We start from the raw sequence: 11,056 nt of genomic DNA on the forward strand, positions 1-11,056 counted from the left end.
AAAAAAAAAAAAAAGAAAGAAAAAGAAAATTAACACCAAATATACAGTGCGTGTGTTTTTATTGGCTAAACTGGCAACATGACCATCCCCAAGTACAACAATATATATATATATATATATATATACCCAGATACAGTCTTTACAGTTGAGTGGCTGCTGTATGCAAATGATACCTGTAGAATATGGAAATATTCAAGAAAATGTGTAATAAAAATGCAAACCTTTCCATACTATTAGCAGAGTGCCTGGAAGTTGGTAAATGTCATCAGCTCCCATGATTCCACCAACTTCCTAAAGTTGTATATCTTATCCTACCAAACCAATGTAGAACTTCTATAAGCTCAAATTGTACCTTACCATCTTAAGAAAGTAGAAAAGAAAAATGTAGAACACACCATATTACATAGTTCAGTATAAATACAATGTCTGATGAATATAAATGACTTGGTCATAGCTTGACGATGCATGACTATAGTTCAGCTAGATCAAGATTGACCTGAGGTCAGCCATCAACAACACCAAGTAGAAAAATCCTTGTTCTAATGGTTTTCCAAATCACCATATTTCAAGAGATGATTTTGCCTTAAATAGAAAGTTATGTAAACATTCTAACTGTATTTTCAGTATTCTAGAAGCAAATTATGGCCTATAAGATTATATTTTACAATCAGCATTCAAAATGTTATTCTGCTGTGAATAGTAATGGTGTCTGGAAAGGGCACTCAAGTGTTCATATTATTCTCTAGTGTCTGGTTAAAATGCCTTATTCCAAAGATACTTGTTCTAAATTCGAAATTATTCTTCCAGTATCATTTGATATGAAAAAATGTTTTTGTGGCCATATACAAAATACAAATGTCAATATTCAAATTGTAAATTAGTTTTAAAAGACATCTTATAAGAAGGGTGCAATTTCTAAAACTGATTAGCTTCAGATCTCTTCAGTAACAAGTATCTTCAGTGGATTTCCCATAACTCGATACTTGGACTGTTTCATATCAGAATGTACATAAATGATATAAATTATTTTGAAATCTATTCTGTTTTGCTGATGATACATTTCCTTTTCTCTGAAAGAATGACATTTGAAATACTATATGAGAAACTGAATAGTGAACCAATGAATGTATTACATTATGTTAAAGCTAAGAAACTTATTGAAAATAGTAACATGATTGAACAGCTTAATTATTAATGAATATCAATTCCACTGTCTTATTCTCTAAATGTAAATGTTGTAATATCAAAACTAAAGAGTACAAATAACATTCTGTCATGGGTGTAAAATTTGGCCATAAATTTAAGTAGAAACATTAGGGCCATTCCTATATACACTGCCTTGTCAGATTCTGCATCATGTTGAATCTCATTGAGAACCATATTAAAGGTATGTGCATCTGTGTTGTGTTCAGTCACTTGCACCTTAATTTCACAAGCAGGCTGTTCTTTGATTGGATCGGCTAGAACACTCATCAACATAACTGACAGAGTGCAAGGATAAAAAAGTCAAGAACATTTGAATTAATAAAATGTAATTAACCTTCAAATGTGATGTGAAGTAAATCTGATCTATCTCAGTTCAGTGACAACTTCAAACATGTTTTAATCAAATTAGATTTCATCAGTGAGACATCGTCTAACAGCAAATGCACACTCGTTGACTGGTTGGAGAAATACAAGCTTTTTCTAAATGGAAACTATTAGAGATCATGCTTGTTGCATGAAGCATAATAGTAAAGTCAGTGCAAGCCCTATTAATACAATAAACCAAGAAATCTAGACAAATTAAAATTACAACCATTAAGATGAGATTAATCATTATGTAAGTGACTAATTGTGGTATTTATTAAAAATAAGTATATAAAGGTGCAGGCATGGCTGTGTGGTAAGAAGCTTGCTTCCCAACTACATGGTTCTAGGTTCAGTCCCACTGCATGGTACCTTGGGTGAGTGTCTTTTACTATTGCCTCAGGCCAACCAAAACCTTGAGAGTGAATTCAGTAGACAGAAATTGAAAGAAGAATGTCATGTATTTATATATATAGATTTATTTATTTGTGTGTGTGTGTGTCTTTGTGTCTGTGTCTGTCGCGCCACCATCGCTTGATGACTGATGTTGGTGTGTTTATGTCCCTGTAACTTAGCAGTTCATCAAAAGAGACCGATAGAATAAGTACTAGGCTTGCAATGAATAAGTCCTGGGATCGATTTTTTCTGACTAAAACCCTTTAAGGTGGTGCTCCAGCATGGCCACAGTCAAATGACTGAAACAAGTAAAATATATACATATGGCAGTCTACTTCTGGATATCCTTCTTCAGGCTTGAAGAATTTTGGCCATACCTCTAACCCTTTAATGCCACCACACAAACTTGACATTGAGTATGTGCTTTGTCAGTTACAATATTCATTTGACAGCTGTTTGCTATTTCTAGCCAACCACATAACCACTATGAGACTACCAGGTTGACTGTCTCTTATATTATTAACAAAGTTATAACAGGAGCTATAATAACAGATGTAAGTATTGTATAAATGCAATAAAGATACACCAATCCTCAGAAAGAAAACTATACACCCAGCACAGCCAAAAAAAAAAAAAACCATTAATAACTAAATGAGATCAAATAATAGGCGAGTTATATAGAATTCATAGAGCCAACCCTTTCTATCAGTTCATTTTTATATTGCCTATCTTTGCAAAATAAATAAAACTACTTCTATTTAAATGAAAATCACTTTTCAGTAGTTTCCTTCTTTTATATCAGAAATGTCTAGAACACAGATTAGATCTTTTTTTTTGTAATATTGTTATTTCTTTTATAGTCCATCTACCTCAACGTATGAATATATAGGTTTCGTGGTTTTTCTCTTTCTTAATTTCATTGTATATCCTACCAAGTTACATTCAATTTGTTTTGAAAACCAATACAGTTATAGATATGTGTGTGTGTGTGTATGAGTGTATGTGTATATAGAGTGTGTGTGTGTGTGTATATATATATATATATATATATATATATATATATATAATGTAAGATACCTCATAATCATATAATAAAATATGTATATCTATCAATATACACAAACATCATACATATTCTTTCACACACACACATATATATATATACACATATCATCGTATATATATGGAAAGAGAGCGACAGATGGATAGATGATATATATAGGTGCAGGAGTGGCTATGTGGTAAGTAGCTTGCTTACCAACTACATGGTTCTGGGTTCAGTCCCACTGTGTGACACCTTGGGCTAGTGTCTTCTACTATAACTTCAGGCCAGCCAAAGCCTTGTGAGTGGATTTCATAGAAGGAAACTGAAAGAAGCCTGTCCAGTGCGCCCTAATTGGCTCCCATGCCAGTGGCATATAAAAACCACCATCTGAATGGGGTCAATGCCAGGTCCACCTGACCAGCTCCTGTGCCAGTGGCACATAAAAAGCACTAACCAAACGGAGCTGATGCCAGTATCCCCTGACTGGCTCTTGTGCCGGTGGCACATAAAAAGCATCATCCAAACGTGATCGATGCCAGGCCCACTTGACTGGCTCCTGTGCCGGTGGAACATAAAAAGCACCCGCTACACTCTCGGAGTAGTTGGCATTAGGAAGAGCATCCAGCTGTAGAAACATTGCCAGATCAGATTAGAGCCTGGTGCAGCCACTGACTCTCAGACCTCAGTCAAACTGTCCAACTCATGCCAGCATGAAAAACAGATGTTAAACGATGATTATGATATATATATATATATGTCTGTGTGTCTGTGTTTGTCCTCCCATCATCGCTTGTCAACCAATGTTGGTGTGTTTACATCCCTGTAACTTAGCAGTTCAGCAAAAGAGCCGATAGAATAAGCACTAGGCTTACAAAGTATAAGTCCTGGGGTTGATTTCTTCAACTAAAGGCAGTGTTCCAGCATGGCCACAGTCAAATGACTGAAACGAATAAAAGAATAAAAAGAATATATATATGTATATGTATATATGTTAGTATGTATGTATTTTTGTGAATGTCTGTCTCTCCTTGGCTTGACAGTGTGTGGTAGTTGTAAATGAGAGACATTGTCACAGAAGCAATGTCATTCATTTCCAATGTACTGTAAAAATATGTCTTGTGATAAGAAAATACTACTTTGCTTGTAAACGGATGTGGGCTGGTGTCAGGAAGAGCATCTATCCATAGAGAATCTGCCTCAATAAACTAATAAGATCCATCCGACTCATGCAAGCATGGTAAAATTGATGTTAAAATGATATTTATTTGCACATAATTATGTTATTTTATATATATATATATATATATATATATATATATATCATTATACATACATACATACACACTTGCACACACACATATGCATGCACAAACGAATACACAACAAAAATACATTCATACATACACACATACAAACACACATACCTGCATGTATACATACATACATACATACATACATACATATATACATGTGTTGATTAGTGTCTGTCTTGAAATGCCATGACCATCTCTGAATAAAACTGTTCCAAACTTTGCACAAAATTTCAAAATCAACGTAGAATAATAAATACAGGAAAAAAACCATTTTGTGTCGGTTCTTGTTGATAAAACAGGAGTATATTCAAAAGACTGATAATAGTGGTAACAGATTAGGAGGCTTAGGAAATGTGTATTTCGTATTTCTTTAGTTTTTCTTTAATCTTTCCCTCTTACTTTTTTCAATTCTCTCCTCCTTTCTACATCATCATCATCAACATTTAACATCTGTTTTCCATGCTGGCATGGGTTGGACAGCTTGACAGGAACTGATTTGAGAGAGAATTTTGCTGCTATTTTGAGTAGGTTGTGATTATGTAGAAGCTCTATTTTAACTCTTACAGAATTTGTTCAAGAAATGCTGTTGAAAGAGTAGCCATGTTCTCTAAAACTAAAAGACTGACCTGAGAAAGCACAAGGCATAGAATGTTCAACCAGTCCAATACAAGGTGGTGGCCTTTCACAATATTAGGCAACTCATTTCATTTGAATTCAATAACATATGTTCAGTGCTAGAAAAATAGTTAAAAAATGAGACAAATAAGTTTTTGATAAAATGTCAGGTAAGCAGAGTCTCATAAACCAGCTGTGTAGCAGAAGTAAGCAGCAGAGATATCCTTTACATGAATTCAATAAACTCTTCATGTTAGTTAAGTTTTTGGTAACCTGCAAAACTAACACAGCTGGTGGTGTTTTAAAAATATAATATCCACAACAAGAAAGAGTAGAAAATATTTTAGAAAATATTAGTAGCAATGGGATTTTCTTTTTATGTTTGCTCAATGAGGCATAGTAGCACATTAAGTTCACTAAAGATCTTCAAAGAGACATGGATTGAGTATGAAATGTTAGATCTATTCATCTGACTGACATAAAAGATAGAATGAAAGTTATTTGAGAAAATAACTACACATTAAGGATATGCACAATAAGAAATACAATCAGTTAATGGAATAGTGTCTATAGTAAATGTAGACTAAGGAAGACATCTATTGGTATAGTTTGAAATGAGAATGCTAAACTTCAAAGACACAATGATACATTGTTCAAATGTATATCATATTGTACACCTGACCAAGACACCATGGATAAATGGAACTTTAAAACAATATGACGCTACTACCACAAAAATTTTTTTATATATTGAAATAGTTTAAGATATTAAAAAGATTTTATCATTCATTTTGATAATGAAGTGGGATATTTGTTGATCACTGTATATTTTTTTTTTCTTTTTGTGTATACATTTACTTTGGTTAAACAATCTTGTTGCCAAATCTCTATGATATTTGTCTATCAAATTTTTGAAAAGCTTATATCTCATTTTTATCAAGCCTGCAAATCATGTTGATTAAAACATTCAAGTTCAAATCACCTTTATTTATTATAGGTGTCAATAACTTAGCTTATTTTTTTATTGTATGAGTTATGTTATATGACAATATACTGATAATATCAATTCCCAATCTGTTAAAAATTACAACAATTTGAAAAAAAATTTTAGAAACTCAAATCTATTTGATATTGTATCAATGTCAATAATATTTCTAAATGAGAAAACAAACTTTTATCGCAGTGTGTCTAACTCAATCAATTATTTAAATATATAATGAAAATATCTTAATTAATCCATTTACATATCTTACTATTGTACTTGATGAACACAATTGCCTGTCATCAAAGATTTAGCTGCAGAATTAAGTACGTAATTGAAAATATCATGATATTTGTATCCCATGCCTCATATAATTTTCAAACTATAAGGACAGAGGTATGAAGGTATATTTGACTATGTGTCTTAAAACTAATAAAGCTTTCTTATTTTTGTCACTCACGCTCAATCTGCTAATCTAATATTTTTAGATAACAATAACCATATCTCTTGTAATCCACAAGTTTTTATATTCTTAATTACGATTATGAACATTATTTCTCTTATATCAATGGATTATATTAGTGCTTTAAATTTTCAAGGAATTAATTACCAGTCATTCTTCTTATTTTTTACCTTTCACAGAAACTGAAATGCAAAACTGAAATGCAAAATCAAAATAAAATACATTAATAAATTAACATGATTTTTCCACTTAAACTTATGTTAGTTATTTTTACAATAGAAGATATTCCAATAATATGATCCTCATCATCTGCATCATGGCAAATTATACTGAGGAATTTCTTTAGAAGCATTCTTTTGGAAATATATCTTGTTATAATTATTTAAAAAATATATAGAATGTAGTTAGATCTTGAAATGTATCATCCATATATTTCAATTTTGTCATTCCCAGGGTAATCAGTACTTTTTAAGTAACCTGTGGCAATCTCTCAAATATGTACAGCAGATTATTGATACATTTGTTAAGCATTGTCAAGATGTAGTTAATGTAATGATGTACCTAATACCACAAAAAATTGTTTCTTTCTCATATATTACAAAAAAAAGAAACAGCATAATTTGATGTTACTTTTTAAACCAGTTTTAATCAATGGATTATATTAGTGCTTTAAATTTTCAAGGAATTAATTACCAGTCATTCTTTTTTTTCCTTTCAAAATAACTTATATGTTTGCAAAGAAACTGAAATGCAAAAACAAAACAAAATATATTAATAAATATAAGAGTTTCTAAGAAGAGAGAAATTAGTAGCCTTCTTCGAAGTCTTCTAAAAATTTAGTTTTTAATTTGGCAAAATTGAAATTATTGTAATTCCCCATTTTCTCTTTTACCTTTCTTTTTTAGTTATTATCTTAAATATTTTTTAACATCAGTGAACTCTATCATATTATATATATATATATATATATATGCACACACACACCTTAATTCCATAATATAAAATATTGGAGTATTGAATAAAATAAAATATTAGGAAAGTTCCATTTAGAGTTTTTCTCCATTTACAAGCTTGTCTTATATGTATTATGATGATTTTTAAGTACATTTTATAACACATTTTTGCCAAGCTAATTAATGGTTTGTTATACATTTTCATGTTTATGAAGAAGAAGAGTGTAAACAGGGATGTTGTGTAAAGTTTTTACTTGCTTAAATTTGATGTATTTATATATTATTATTAAGACTACTCTGCCGGTTTAAGACACAAATTTTACTAATTCTTTGAAGTTAAAAATTAAATTAATGCCGCTATAGAATATATCTTGATATCAAAATAACTTAATAGAATTCAAAATAATTTCTTTTAATGTTAATTCACTAATTTAGGAGTTCAAAAAGCATAAAATATTATGAAGATGATATTTTAACTAACTGTCTTTAATGTATATGATACTTCAATAAAAAAAAAAAAGAAATATTTAAAATATAGAAAAAGATACTCAAATGCAAATTACATTTCAATTCTAAATTTTTAAATTCCTCATAATTTTAAGAAACACAAAATGGTTTTGAGAAAAAAGAAAACAAATAATAATTTCTTACATAGACACAGGGCCGGAATTTGGTGGGGCATAAACTGTTGGTTATATTGAATCTGGTTCATGATGAGCATTTTTTAATGACTCCCCATCAGAATGAAAAGTAGTTTTGTTCTCTTGGAGAGATTTGAACTCAGAATGTAAAAGCCAGAAGGAATATTGCAAGGCATTTTGCTAGACACCCTGACAATTTTACTGATGTGCCACATTTTGTGATCATTCTTTCTAAGCTTGGCACAAAGCCAGTAATTTTAGGGGAAAAGATCAAGTTGACTACATTGACCCCCAGAACTAGTTCCTTATTTTTATCAATCCCGAAAAAGATGAAAGGTTAAGTCAATTTTTGTGGAATTTGAACTCAGAATGTAAGGTTCCAGAAGAAATACCACTCAGCATTTTCCCATACCACCCTTGTAAAAATATTTCTAATTTAAGTACAAGCCAACAATTTTAAGAAGAGATGATAAGTAGATACTGTTGACCCCAGTATTAGACTGGTACTTCTTTTTCTTAAACCTAGTGAAATGAAAAGTGAAGTTGATCTTGGCAGGATTTGAATTCAGAATGTAGAAAGATAGAAGAAATACTGCAAAGCATTTTGTCTAATGCTTTCATGATTCTGCCACCCCACCACCTTAAGTCTTTGATTCTAATTTAGGCACAAGGCCAGCAATTTTGATGAGAGGGGTCAGTCAATACCATCAACACAGTATCTGACTAGCACTTTATTTTATTGACTTCCAGAGGGATGAAAGATAAAGCTGGCCTCAGCAAATAATGCATAATATGTACACACATACATACTTACATACATACATACTTACATACATACAATGAAGCCTTGTATCTTTGTTGGAAACTGGCTCCCTCCTCAGTGAAAGATTTATAATAATTAAAAATTAGAAGAGACATACATACATATATGAGTGAGTGTGTGGACAAATGAAAGAAAATGACACTGAACATATTTGATTGGAATTACATATATTATTTAATAACAGTTAGACTCAGCTCCATACAAATTAAAGTTTCATAGGCTCATAGCCTTGGTACCTGATCAGATGGGATCTTTCTATGAGCCTACAAAAGCTATGGAGATGAGTCAAGCTGCTATTAAATAATACACACACATTTACTAGATAGATAGATCTAGATAGAGAGCAAGATACGTACAAGCTGAATGAAAAGATGCATGCGTATATTATACACACACACGCACGCACGTGTGTATGCATGTATGTGTGTGTGTGTGTATGTAGAGTTTATTTCATTTATTTATTTTCATTGTAATCGAAAAAATTAAACTAAATAATAACCTAATACAAAGGCTAATATCACTATGAAATGTGCCATCAATAAGATAGCACATATACTGTAATATACATACATGTGTGTGTGTGTGTTTGTGTGTATGTATGTGGTTATGTATATATAATCATATTCTGTTATCTGATCATCATTATCATCAACATGTGCTTCGTTTCTATTAACTGTTTCTTCTTTTTAAAGTTTGTGTATTTAACTACCTTTTGTGTTAACATTCCTGACATTTAAGATGAATATTTCCAATTCACAATAGATTTTCACAAACAATGACTTATAAGTAGTTATTGGAAAAGTGGCCTTTCTTTTTTTTGTTTCACTTTGAAATATTTTAATATTCTATAAATTTTGTTTCTGAACAATTAAATTTATCAAACTTCTCTGAATATCCCAAACCAATCCAATAGTGAACTGAGACTGTAGAAGAAAAAATATGCTATTTATGCTGCTGAATTTGAAAAAATTCTGATCTCTTTCTCATTGTGTAGATATGTATACATGTTTGTGTGTGTGGATATATATATATATATATATATATATATATATATATATATATATATATATATATATATACATATAGCTTTGTTTACAACACTATATACATACAAGTATTGCAGTTAAGAAGTTTGCTTTCCAATCAAAATGTTTCAGGTTCAGTCCCACTGTGTGGAACTTTGAGCAAATGGCTTTTGCTACAGTTCTGGGCCAACCAAAGCTTTGTGAGTGAGTTTGGTAGGAGGAAACTGAAAGAAGCAAGAGAGACAGATTGTGTGTGTGTATGTCTGTGTCTCCTTGTCTTGACTTCTCATGATTGTTGTAAATGAATGTCATTTATTTCAAATCTTCCTTGAAACCATATCTAGTGTGGAGGAATATTACTTTGCTTGGAAACAGGTAAGGATTACCAATAGTAAGAGCATCCAACCATAGAAAAATCCTCCTAAATAAATTCCATTGAACCTATGCAAGCATGAAAAAGTAGACATTAAAATGATGATGATGATGAGTATCTACTTAACTATATACATACATGCATACATATACATATAAGTTATATATATAGCAATACCTTAAATTTTAACTATGTATGACATTACTATTTTTATCACTCTCAAAAGATAGCAGGAGAGTGATGGTGGCAAAGTACCAGGATATACCCTCGAGGTACAGGGATCAGAATATAAATGAGATTGTAGAATAGAATGAGAGAGAAACAGATGGTGGCGAAAATGCCAGGATATACCCTCAAGGTATGGGGATCAGAATATAAATGGGATGGTAGAGTATTGCCAAGGGTGTATGAATAGAGAGTAAGGACTTCATGTGGATGCAAAGATTGTAGGGGTTGGAAATGCAGTTACTGGTGAAACTTAGGTATATAGAGGAGATGGGAGACAACAGGATAGCAATGATACAGTGAATAGGGAAGAGATAAAAGAATTGGTGAGGGATAAGCATAGTGCATGAAAAAGAAGAAACGTGAAGAAGAGAGGAGATGTAGTTTGGTTTGTTAAGGTAGGGTGTGTGAAAAAATTTATTGTTACTTGTAGGTAAAACACATAGTGTTCCCAGAATTCAGTTTTGCTGAAGTGGGCAGGTGTTCTATATATCACCAAGAAGCATATATCACCAGACATTTCAGTCCATTGTCATCTCCTCTGTGAGGCCCAACACCCTGAGATTGGTCTCACTACATAATATTTATGCATAAATATGCCCATATATATATATACATATATATATATATATA

The sequence above is a fragment of the Octopus bimaculoides genome, chromosome 2 (assembly GCF_001194135.2).
Source record: "Octopus bimaculoides isolate UCB-OBI-ISO-001 chromosome 2, ASM119413v2, whole genome shotgun sequence".
NCBI classification, from domain to species: Eukaryota; Metazoa; Mollusca; class Cephalopoda; order Octopoda; family Octopodidae; genus Octopus; species Octopus bimaculoides.